The sequence below is a fragment of the Monomorium pharaonis genome, unplaced genomic scaffold, assembly GCF_013373865.1.
Source record: "Monomorium pharaonis isolate MP-MQ-018 unplaced genomic scaffold, ASM1337386v2 scaffold_250, whole genome shotgun sequence".
NCBI classification, from domain to species: domain Eukaryota; kingdom Metazoa; phylum Arthropoda; class Insecta; order Hymenoptera; family Formicidae; genus Monomorium; species Monomorium pharaonis.
The window spans coordinates 16,561-29,406 of NW_023415528.1; the positions used below are offsets into that span (position 1 = coordinate 16,561).

The following is a 12,846-nucleotide window of genomic DNA, read 5'->3' on the forward strand; positions in this document are numbered from 1 at the left end:
TAGTTACTTCAGTTATATTATTATTAGATCATATGTTGAGAATTTTCAAAGACCACTGCTGAAAACGAAGCAACGAGACACATTAGAACGGCAGAATCCTTGACTGTGTCTCGCGTGTGGAATCCCTAAACTAAACTATACCTCATCCCTATCGGCGAGTATCCCTACCCTCAGGAAAGCAAGCTTAATGCCTCGGAAAAAATAACACGCGCACACACGCATACACGCATACGAGTGCGCGAGTATCCCCACACGCATCGAGAACCGTGCGTGTTTCCCGTGTCCTTTTTTTTGCTCGCAAGAGGGTGGACATTTAGGGCGACAAAAAAGGACACTCTGTCTCCCGCAGGAAGCCCCTAAGAACATGCTGGAATTTCGCCGTCGATCGATCGAATCTACATGTTTTTCTACCTCGAGGAAGGTGATATTGCTTCTCGCGAGATCGCGAAACGACTGCTGCGCGAGTTCAGGTAGTTGCTCGTTGTATCTTGGTTACTTAAACTTTATAATTGATTTTACACAATTTGAAATTGATAAGATATATTTGCTTGCTGGAGAACTTTTGCGACATTGTTAATTAAATAATTAACAATGGGTTTTTTGTATAATTGTCTTATCAGAAAATTATAATAATTGATTATTAGAAAGAAAAAGAGAAAGAATCATTCTATAGATATCTTATAAGAAGTCTAATTAGATATTTAGCAAAAAACTTACAAATAAAGCTTAAATACATTTCTATAATTTTAATTAATTTCGAACTTTTACAGAGAAATTCTTTTCAGAGACATGTGCATGAATTGTTAAGTTGTTTAGATATTTTCGTTGAAACAAGATTTAATGATAATTACATTGCAAAGTTGTAATTTAATTAATTAACTTAATCTCCATCTCTGTAATAATGCTGAAACTATTTATAATTCTATAACACAAATAATATTAATGTTGCTGCACACACCAATTAGCATATATAATATTTCATAAAATGGTAAAACTATAAATTATTATGCTGTCTAATTAGAGAATTCTCTAATGTAGCCAATACATAAGAGACATAATTTTTCTAAATTGTAATATTAATAACATGTTTAATAAATAATAAAACATTCGTTCAACAAGTGAAGAAAGCTCGATTTAAGCATTTCTTAATTTGCATTATTTTAATTAACAGATAAATTAATTAATTAATTTCTCTAATTATCTATTAAGTTTAATTGCTTCAAATACCGGGCCACACCTTTCGAATAGCATAGGTATGACCAGAACCGTGTATCCTGCCATCCTTCGGGCGAGAGAGTTACAGGGAAGTCCAGACGTATGTATCGCACATATACAGCTATACTCAATGCGCGTTTGCACACACACGTGCACTTCCGTGTGTAATCCTCCCACCCGCTCTCTCATTCCCCTCATTCGCTCCCACTTTCGCCCATCGTGGGTGCGGCTTCGGCCATTTTGGTACCACCTACCCCTCACGCGCAGGTCCTGCACCCTTTTGGTGGGGTACCACGTACACATATGCGCGTGTGCACACACAGGCATACACGCGCCGTCGCGCGAAAAGGTGCTCGAAGTCACAGCGGGAGAAGGTAAAGGCGAGGAAGACAGAGGAGCCGCGAGGGGGGGAGGGGAAGAGTTGGCACGAGGAAGGGGTGGTCGAGCTTATTCCGGAATCTAACGTGCAGCGAGAGAGGAAGATGGTGAAAGAAGAGGTGTCGTTTCGAAGAACGTCGGGACTGGGGAAGCGACTTAATTTCTACCAACCCCCTTTTCCCGACATGTTTCGCCTCCCCGTACGCTCCCCCACCGTCACCCCGCCCGCGGAGAGAGAGTTCACTCGTTACATGCCTCGAACCATGGTGTAACTTTTCTCGTTGGAACGTCGGTGCCGATTTTTCGAAGACTCCTCGAAGGCAAGTTTTTGCTCGATATAATCCTTATCGCAAGAGTCTCCGGCAGGAGACCTTCGAACTTTTTCGCCGCGACACGATTCGGAGGGAAGATAACGCCCCCTTTAACGGGACTCTTTTATAAACATTCCCTCGCATTCTCGCCACGCAGGCGGCAGCAAATGACTATATTTTCTATTAAGTTTTTTTGCAACCTTAATTTAGATTAGTTCAAATTTGAGTATGACATTTATTTTCCGTATTAAACGGAATAAATGTAATAAGAAAGAAAAGAAAGAAAAACGGAATGCTTTTAATAATTCAGCCATTAAGAAAATTGCAAAATTTCTTTTAACAGCAGTTTTTCTTTCGCTATCGCATTTGCTTTTAGATTTAACATTCGTTGAAATAATAATAAATATAATTATATATATAACAAAAGAAATAACAATTATTGGATGTATTTGCAGAGACCAATCTCGTAATTCGAAATAAATGAAGGCAGATATTAAATTACGGTAACCAAAGGATAAATCGTTAGTTCAGAATGAGGACTAAAACATACGCGACGTTCTTGATCACAGATGGCGGCACTCGTATATTATTCGCTTCATGCAATTTGTAATTTATTGTCAAATATTGCATCTACATATATAATTTAATAAATTTGCGTAATTTTATATTTTCTTCCTAATTAATTTGAATATACGCATCAAAATCCAATATTTTTCAATTCTATTTAGCTTAGTTTTTATCTTATTTGTATTATTTTCACATAAACATTATTTTAATTTAGAAATTAAATTTTTCTCTAATAATCTAATTAATCACTGTTCATTAAATTCTCAACTAAAATTGTGATTTTCTACATTTCAGGTATATCAATAGAGAAAATACGCAGCTTCTTTGCAGTCTTCTTTCTTGTTGCTTGAAAGAGTTTCAATCACCACAATCATATTAATTAATTCATCACTCAAACTGACAAAATATACGATTAAGCTCAGTTACGTAAGTTTAATCCAATATAATAATTGGAAAATAGAAGTCATAAGATAAATCAATTAAAACACAAATCTGTATTACGCTATACATACGCAACTTAAGATTTGATTTTATTTTTATCGTACAAGAGTAAAATTAATTCCCCGCGTGAAACTTACGAAATCTCCTACGAAATTCGATATAAATCCACTTTTCTCTGCCCTCTGCCGCCTTCGCCCGATGCGAAACATGTTTCCATGTGAGAGAGTGGATGGGCCATAGCAGAGGACGAGAAGGCGTAAGTGCTTCTTGTTGGAAAAATTATATGATAGCCGAGAGAGCGCAAGCTTTTTCCCCCCTCGACTCTGTTCTGCTCTTTTCCCTCCAGCCTCGGATTAGAAAATATGATTAGCTTCGTGCCGGGAAGTTTATTCGGGGGTAACGGCAGGGCGGAAAACGGGAAAAGGGGTGGTGGCCGTTCGTACCCTTCGGATTTTATGGATGACCATGGTCCCTTATGTGTCTCGATACAACGGCGCTTTCCATGAAACGGTCTCTACACTGCTGCGTCTAATTCGCACAACACGCCGAGCGATTCCACGAGCTTTTATCGTTATTACACGTGTTTCTTTGATAACGTCTCTTAGCTCGCCAAATAAATTACAGAGTGCAGCGATAATAAATCACGGATACCGTGGTGGTAAAAAAGCTTTAAAAAAAAAAAACACACACACACACACAAAACTACGCGCCGTCATATTTATATATTCTCCGCGCAGGGAAAGGTTGCATAAGATGAAACGTCACAATCGAGTATAAGAGGCTAACAGAATTATGCTGAGAAATAACGTAAGCGACGCACGTCTCGCCTACGTTTTGCTACTCCTCCCGTCGTCTTCATTCCTCCCACAAAATCTCTCTCGTTTCTTTCCCAACCCTTATAAAAGATAATCTTTTACCTGTCTCGCAATGATTAACTACACGGAACTGCACTTGCAGATGCGCAATTCGAATAAATATTAATTTCAAGCGTAATTTCGCACGTAGACGCAATGCCTAATGATTCAAACTAATGTAAACTCCGCTTTTATCTTATTGATCACCCGTCCTCGTAATTTGTCGCTATCCTATTGTTGCAATAAAATAAAATTCAACATGAATCGCATATAACGATCGATATGGCGCTCATGAATATTTGATCTATGTCGCTTTCAAATGTATGTGTGTGTGTGTGTGTGTGTGTGTGTGTAGACGCAAGTTTAAAATCCGCATCTGATTACTTTCCTAGTCGCATACTCGCGGAATGGTAAGCACATTCAATACTCGATCGAGGGAGGAGGCAAGTAAGCGCGCGAGGAAAAACGGCAGGCCATTTCGTGCGAAAGATGCCCACCATGAGAGCACGGGGCCGCGGCGACGGGATTGGCGGCGATGAGTATTTCCCAGAGGAGGAACTCGGAGTCGACTCATCAGACGACCCTAGCCTTAACACCCGGGTTGCATAATAAAGCCGTGCCAATTTTTATCGAGCTGCCATTGTGCCGCACGGGAATCGGCGGATCCGCCGTCGTTTTCCACCCCCGATTTTCCCCTGGTATTCCCGTCGCGCGGCGCCGCGCGACAGCTCGATGAAAACTTTCGAAACCTGTGGACGTGCGTGGAAAAAAGTATCGGTTTTAGTTCCAAACTGCGACCGGTTTGTCGGAATCGCTGAATCAACGGGATCTCCGCGCGGTAATCGGCACGAGCAGTAATATCGAGGTGTGGCGAGGCGCACAGGTATCGGGTTTTAATTGGAAACAAAATATTGCATTTGCCTCGCTCCCCTCTTTTCTTCTCGATAGTGTACTTCCTGTATTTTCCTTCTGTATTTTTTTCTCGTACTAAATATGTTATTAAGGACAAGTGTAATTTGTCAACTTTCTTAAGAAACCGTCTAAAAATCGCGCGAGCTGTCGAGTTTTCCCAGAAACGAGAAACGGCTAAACGCGAAATATCGACGTTACGTCACATTTCCTCGGTATAATACTTTCAACGTGCCGGCGTACCGATGAAATTAGATTCCGGAGACGCGAGTAGCAAGCGATGCATCGGGGTGGCAGGGAGGGGAGTGATCGATGAAAAAAAAAAAGGGCGATCGGTTTCAACCCCATCCACGAGGTATGTTTGCGACCCCAGCGGATGAGAAACGATCCCCCTGTCCCCACCGAATTTATATCGAGATCGAATTATTGATCCTTGCCGGCGCGACCGATTGCCTCGACCCCCACGTGTCAATTTTACGGTTTTAACGAACTGCAAACTCCAAAATGTATCGCCTCTATTTCCTTCGGGCTGAGGCGGAGCGTTGCTGGCGCGCTGCCAAAACTATTTCAAAAGCGGCACATCAAAGATATATTTATAAATACAGCGCTAAAATATGCAAGTCAACGTAAGAATTTTATTGTGCGACGTGTATCTGATTTTCGTGATGGAGGATGCCATTTTTGTGAGACACGTACCGCCCCGTTCAGTTTGCTTTGTCAGCGGGTCGGGAAAGGCTTAGTTCGCGATTTATCGCGAGTGGTCAAGAGACACGGCAACCAAATAATTAATCTAGCTCCGAGCGAATCGTGAGATCCGGCTAACCAGATGTCCGACCTGTCCGACAACGATCGGTCAATGTCCAGCTCTGTTTTAACTGCGGATTAAAGGGAACTAACTGTCGGCAGCTATAATGGGTTGTGTTGGTGCAAAGGATTAAGGATGACGGTGTCATCTCGATGATACCGTTGGCGTTGTCGAAGAAACGACAATCGCGGCTGTTAATCACTTTAATTTATACTATTCTTCTGCGTCGGCGAATTTCGCGGTCAAAAGATAGAACATTTAGTATTATACATTCCCATATTATCAGTCTGCCGATAAAAATTAAGAACTTTAGCTGCGCAACATATCAATTATTGATTTATCGCATTTTTGAAAGACGTCTGAATTGGCGAATAATCGCGAGCATAACAAAAACGCGTAATTAATCATCACGCGAAACGTTTTATACACAATATTGCACATTGTAAAATGTGTAAATGTACATATATATGTCGCTACTCGTTTAAGTTTTTTGTCTCCATTTCAAAAACGCCCCATTGCCAATTATTCGCAGGCCTTGCCGCGCGATGCTGTCGACAGTTCTATCTCGGGCCGTGTTTACAAAATTTCCAGAATAAATCCTCGTATATGAAATTCCATAAATTACGCGTCCCCTCGCTCACCGTCACGCGTAGCGCCCATTATTATTGGCCTGCGATAGCGTGAGAGAAGAAGCGGAGCGATTCGGTGACGAGTGACCGTCGAAGACACCCCCTTCGCGCTGTCCGATTCACCCCTCATCGGCCGGTGCGTGATCTTTAAGGGGATGTATGTAAGCTGTGGACGGCGGAGAGGCGTCGCGAAGAGACGAAGAACGAAACAACCGAAGGCGTCCTAACAGTGTCTATTGATGGTGGTGGTGGTGATGGTGGTGGTGGGGGCGAGATGAGAACGACGGCAATGGTGGTGGTGGTGGTGGCGACGGTGGTGGTGGTGTAAAATATGGATTTACTTCTCCTCCAGGGCCGCGGCTTTTCCTTCGGGCTCTATCTCCTATGTACGTGTATCTCTGGGTGCGCGTGACGTCATATGCGGCCCTACCAACACCATTACGAGGCGGTGGGTGAAAAGAGACGGCGCGAGGGAAGGAGGGGATGTCACGGCTCGTTTGTTAGACGGGGCTCGGAGAACCAGGGGGTGTTTTGTTAGTGTTTTCTTTGCACCGTCACACGAGACGACAGTGTTTTGTCTCCGTGCGAGAAAAGAAGCGGCGAAGATTGGGGGAGGAGGGGAACACGAGAGGAATAGGGCGAAGATAGAAAACGGGAAATGCTTCGGTTAAGCGCGAAGCGCGCGCGCGCGCGCGCGCGCTCGTCGGAATGGTGGGCTTTCTTGCGCCTTTAAACGATTCCGTCAATTTGGTTCTTGCGACACTTCGCCGAGAATAAATCGTTGCTGCAAGGTGGATCGTTGGTGCGTATTTTTTTTTCTTTTTACATGCATCCATTTTCACGCGTTATTCGAGATGTTCTCGAATTTTGGAAAATGGTGATGAGCAGAAATATAACGTTGCAGCTGTTGAAAACGTTTTAAATGTCAAATCGCCCGTTATTGTGATTTATTATAATTCAGTTGTCCTAATAATTATTATAATTTTAGCAAAACACCTTCCGTTTAACATATACATATTATAACAATGATGCAAAAAAGTCTGCAATTTGAAAATAACTTTGTTGATTTATTTATAATACATTCAAAACCTTTTGATTTCAAAATATGTTTAACATTATTATTTAAAATGTAACTTTAGTAAATACATCTTATTCCTCATATCACAAAACGTGTTTACTAATTATAATATAGCAATTGAAAAGCTAGCATTTTTCTCTCTCAATTCAACATTCATCGTACAAATGGAAGCATATATACCCCATTTCTAAAATCACAACTAAAGAAATTATTTTTTGCATAAACGCTTGTCAGTGCAACATATATAAATAATGTTAAAAATATAGGAGAAAATGAGGTCTTACTGCGAGGATATAAGGGGACGACAAACGTGCAGTCGTTTATTTTGATTCTCATTTTCATTTCGACACAAAGGATAGATATTCTCCCAACACCCAGTTCTTATCTATCGATCCGCGCGAGCACTGACATTCGATCTTCCGTCGACCGTTTCCAACTTATCCGACTACACCTATACCTGGTGTATGTACCATGTACCTACGTGAGTAATTTAGAATGCGATTACTGGGGAAGGGGAAGGGAGAAAGGATGTCCTATGTAGGAGCGTGGCCTCTGTGTGTGTGTGTGTCCGATGGACATAAGAATAGCTAATACGTGGATGGCGAAGGAAGGTCGCACGGCGAAGGAGGCAGGAAAGACGACGGTTGGATGGCTGCCATTAAAAGATTTCATCCACCCTCCTCGCCCCCGCCCCCGATCCACCCTGCCCCATCCGGCTCGCCCGCGGCACCCATATATAAGGGTGAGTAATCTGAGAGCCATCCCTCCTTTCTTATTTTACGTCCTCCCTTTTCTCGCTTTCCACGCGTTTGCATTCGTTCTCGCGTGAAGGGGAAGTAGCGGCCGTGAAAAAAAATGAGACGTGAGAATGAGTATGTGCGCACGATTCTATGAGCTCCTTAATGTATATAACGTATATACTTTGATGTCTTAATAAGGAATCGTTAGATAAACCAAGATTTTAGAATAGAAACATAATAATGCATCGTAATAATAATTTGTATCGCTCATAGCGCTCGTAAGTATAATCATAAATTGAAATCGCAAATATTTTCTACAATTTTTTCCTAGATACCCGCATATTCGCATTCTAATTGCTGATTATCGCTGTGATTACGTTTACGAAAATACTCGAGCCATTCCTCCCGACGTCCCTTTGGAACGCGCAACGCGCGGGGTCTTCCTCGCGTTCCAATGCGCATAAGTGCATACGACGGAGACGTTCGTTCGAGCCGAAGGCTCGAGGACGAGAGCGGACGCAGACACTGCACCTAAGGGATACGTAAGAGCCAACCAGCGCACACGTACGGATTACAGAGGGTAGGATTGGCAGCTCTGATCAATATTCGATTTTTGAAATATCTCCCTCATCCCCCATGCCCGGCGCTATCCTCCCTCCCCCTCTACCTCCTTCCGCCCCCTCGTCTACCGTCGTCCTCCCCCGCCCTCCCATGGATCCCGGAGGCCACCTCCCCGGACCCCTCGCGGAACCTCGCGTTCCTCGAAAGCTCGATACTCCATTTGTATTTTTAAACTGGAATCCCTATACTCGCGCGCGCGTATGCGTGGCCCGTGCATGTACACGCACGTAGACGACGGCACGCCAAAGCGTCCTGCCACCACCATCGCCATTCGCCATCACCATTACCACCGCCGGCGGCGGCGGCAGCGGCGTCGCCCTCCACCACCCCCGTCTTCTCACAACCCTCTACTACTTCTTCGTCTTCTTCTCCACCTCCGTCGACTCTCTTGCTCCATCGTCGCTCTCTCTCTCTCTCTCTCTCTTGCGCGCGCGCGCGCCACCGCCGTCTTTCTCCAGGCCGTTCTTCTCCGCGTCCTCCTCCTTCTTCTCCTCTTCCTCCTCTCTCGCGCAAGCCTTCTCTTCTTCTCGGTGTTATGTGTGCTACGAGCACGCTTTCGACGGCGTGTGCATACGCGCCCGGCGTCGGTGTGCGTGTGTGTACGTAGGACGCTTGGGGGCAGGGGCATACGATCCATCGGAATTTTAAGGAAATAGAAGGACACTCGATGCATACCGTCGCTGTGTAGTAATGCGTCGGTGTTGGTGGTCGCGTATGTGGGCGTTACAGGGCCGGCGACAGCGACCGAAAGCGAAATATCTCGAGGCGACGAGATTCAATGCGGATAACAACCCCGAAAGTGCATTGACTCCCCCCGTATGCAGCTCGACCAAATTGCATCACGGCCACGAGTTACGCTCGTCACATGCGCGGCTTAATCAGAATCGGATAGTAATCGATGCGATATTTAAGGTCGCGCGAACCAATCCTAAGTGATTTTACTCAGAAAAACATCGTCGTGTCAGTCGGTGTTGAAATCTTTTTTTTGAAGATTCTTCACAAGTCTGCAATTAATTGCATGCAAGACTTTTCTCTCATTTCTTTATTTAGGTTTCGTCAAGCTTTCGTATTTCGGTAAAATAATCCAAAATTAACTAGTTATTCCAATTAATATCCATATAAAACGTATAATTATATGTCTATAAAGACGCTTATCATGCGATTGTAAATTTTACTTGTCAGACGGTTATTACGATGAAACGCGGTATAATTACACGCTGCTTTCACCTTCGCTGACAGATGCGACGTTGGAAACATGGCGGCTCATCGTAAACGATAACCCGTTAAATTGCGTTATCTTTACCGTCGACGGCCCTAGACCGCGCGGTGGATCAATTTTCATTCGGTCCAGTGCGAGAAAGTAGCTCTTACCGGTCCTGTGCGCGTCTTTATACACGTCGACCTGAAACGCACACCCGCGCATTTAGAAATACGTCTGGCGGAATACGCGCGCGCGCGCGCGCTTGTTCGTTTGCTCGCATTTCAACGGGGGATGGAGGGATGTAGATACGTGTGTACTCGTAGAGGAGACGCGCGCGGTACCCTACAGCCGTTCCTCTTTACCCGGCGAATTGGAATTTTTCGCCGCGGATAGAATTCTTTCGCGAGAATCACGAGAGACGCTCTCTTTCTCCGCACCCGCGCGATATACGCGACGTCCTGGGCGTCACGTTGCGCGGGCGCATTATACATACACAATGTGATTCATCAAAACGTGGTTATGCGGCTGATCGTATATCGGCGCCCCGTTCTAAATCTCCCGGGACGTATTTCCCTGAAACGAAATGGGAACGCGAACGATTTATACATTGTAATCGATGCCCGGTTCATCATCGCGTCGATGTCACCAGCCGTGGGTTGGCCGTTCCGATCATTGACAGGCTAAGACAGAATTTCAACGTTTATATCCGATAAGATGTCGGTCATGCTTCCCGATGTGATGTTTATTGCCTCTGCAGATGAGAGAAGAAGCATCTCCTCGACTTGTTTAAAATCTCGTTTATGGGCATATTTTCGATCGTTCGTCTTGTTAATACACGCTCTTGCTTCTCAATGCATTTCCAGTTGAACGAAACATTAAAAATTATTAATTGTAAATCATTCGAAAGGGAGAGAAAGTATAATTATCAACACGGAGAGAATTTTCCCTTAAAAATTACCCTGAAAATCGTGGTAACTGTGAGACAACGTAAACCTTGAAGTATTTTAATACTTTTAATAAAATTCATTGAAATTTAGTCAAATTTTAATAAAATTTGGCAAAGTTTTAGTAAATTTTGTTAGAAGTATAGTAAAATTTTGCAAAATTTTATTAAAATTAATTAAAAGGTTCACGTTGTTCTACATTTACCACGATTTTCACAGTAATTTTTAAGAGAAAATTCTTTCCGTGAACAATTGTCTATAATGATCGCTCTTCTGGAGCCAAACCAAAGCTCTTTTGAGAGTTTTAATCGTTTTGAATTAGATAAATATTACTAATAGAAGAGTTTAGAGAAAAATGCAAGCTAAATTCGAGTAATTATTCTTCCGTTCTTGTTATAACTATAAATTTACAATTGAAGAAAGAAAGAACGAGGCTTTTCTTTCTGTGAATAGAGTTAATCAAGCCGAGACTTGGGGAACAATTGATAGTTATAATTATAAACGTTGAAAATGATCTCGGAATGACTCGGATGGTCGCACCATTACCGCGAGCCCGTCCGTCTGTCCCAGTTGCGGTCCGCGCAGCTGCATCGGCCCGCTGTCGATGCAGCTCCAGGCGATTAATTAAACGTCGGCACGGCGCACGGCCGCTCATTAGCGGGCGTCGATTGGCTGCTGGCCGGTCACGTGACATCCACGACGGCGGTACGTTCTCCCGAGTGGACGACTGGGGGTCGAGCCGGAGAAGGGGGTTGCTGGTCGGTCGGTCGGTCGGTCGGGGGCGAGAGGGACAGGCGGCGGTGGCGGCAGCGGCGGATCGGGCTGGGGTTTGGGCTCGGGATCGGTGGGGTGAAGGGAGCAACACTGCACATTCGCTCAGTTGTTTCTGCCGGCGAGCACAGCCACGCCCTGCCCCTTTCGCGCCACTAAAGGCGGATACCACGGGATTAATTAAGACGCCCACCAACAAATGATATCACGCCGCTTTCGGGGAGCCGCTCGGTCTCTTTCTCTCCGCGCGAGCAGGGAGGAATGTTAATTAGAAGAGCGGCGAGCGCAAAGAAACAGCCGCGATTGGAGGTATCGCGCGACGGGGGTTGGCTCCGTCCGCTCGGCATCTCTCCGCGGAAGGCACGGGTGGACGGTAGAGAGAGAGAAAGAGTATACCGTGTAGTACCACTGGGCGGGGACGCGCGGAACAATTATAAAACCCAATTAAGGGAAGCGTCCGCGAGGGGAAGTTTTTACTCGGGGATTCAGCGAAATCAGCGAATGGCCGCGTCTCATTGCGCGCCGCAAATTGCCCCTGTCATTCTCTGATAGCGCGCTATCTGGAAACTGCTCCGTCTGTTGCGGGCCAATTACCATGTAATTGCGTCCGTGTAGCAAAAGACATTAGTTTCCTGTTATTTCGCGAGTTGAATTTCATGATAAATCCGGACTTGAATTAAAAGCATCGAGAGACGAGAATGATTTCAAATACAATGATTATAAGATGATGAAAGGCAATATCGGCAATATTGATTTATATTCAATCGTTTTGCCGAATCATTCTTTTAATGTCACTTGTTATCCACGTATTGCATTTAACTTCGTCGTGCGGTTCATAAATACTTTTAATGCAACTAATGTTTACGAGACACACGTGGATGTTAAAAATTTGCCACCGTCGTCCCTGTCGGTGTCTCGGCTCTGCCGTTTCCTTGTTACGGACAAATCGGGATGTATGATTCGATGCAAATTGCTCGAATGCGCCTTCGAGAGGGCTCGATTGGCCACTCGGCAAGTCCGTAGATTGGATTGCCGAGCGCAACGGCTAATCACGCAATTACTCTGCCCGGCTTTAATTTTATCCTAATTAAATCCAATTCCGCGAGACGAACGTGTATTGGCGTAGCGCTTGTGCGTCCCCGCGGTGCTGTGACAATTTCGAAAAAGTCAAGCGTGGCGTGACATGTAATAAGTCAAATAAATTTCATTACGCACGACGATTGACTAGTAATGCGAATCATCGCCTCTTCATTCGGAATTTTCATTCGCATTTTTTTATTAAGAGATATAATAATGCATGTTGAGGGTGCCAATTTACAAATTGCTACATTAATCAAATTATATTTAATTTCGGGCTAAAGAAAAAATATATTGTTACTCAT

The 12,846-nt window shown here is 44.2% G+C and overlaps 1 long non-coding RNA gene across 1 annotated transcript; it reads left to right on the forward strand.

Moving 5' to 3' along the window:
• Window positions 1-2,363: 2,363 nt before the first annotated feature.
• Window positions 2,364-3,595, forward strand: LOC114254474. The gene is made up of 2 exons (XR_003625860.2): window positions 2,364-2,510; window positions 2,766-3,595. It is a non-coding gene; the product is annotated as an uncharacterized LOC114254474 (long non-coding RNA).
• Window positions 3,596-12,846: the final 9,251 nt, after the last annotated feature.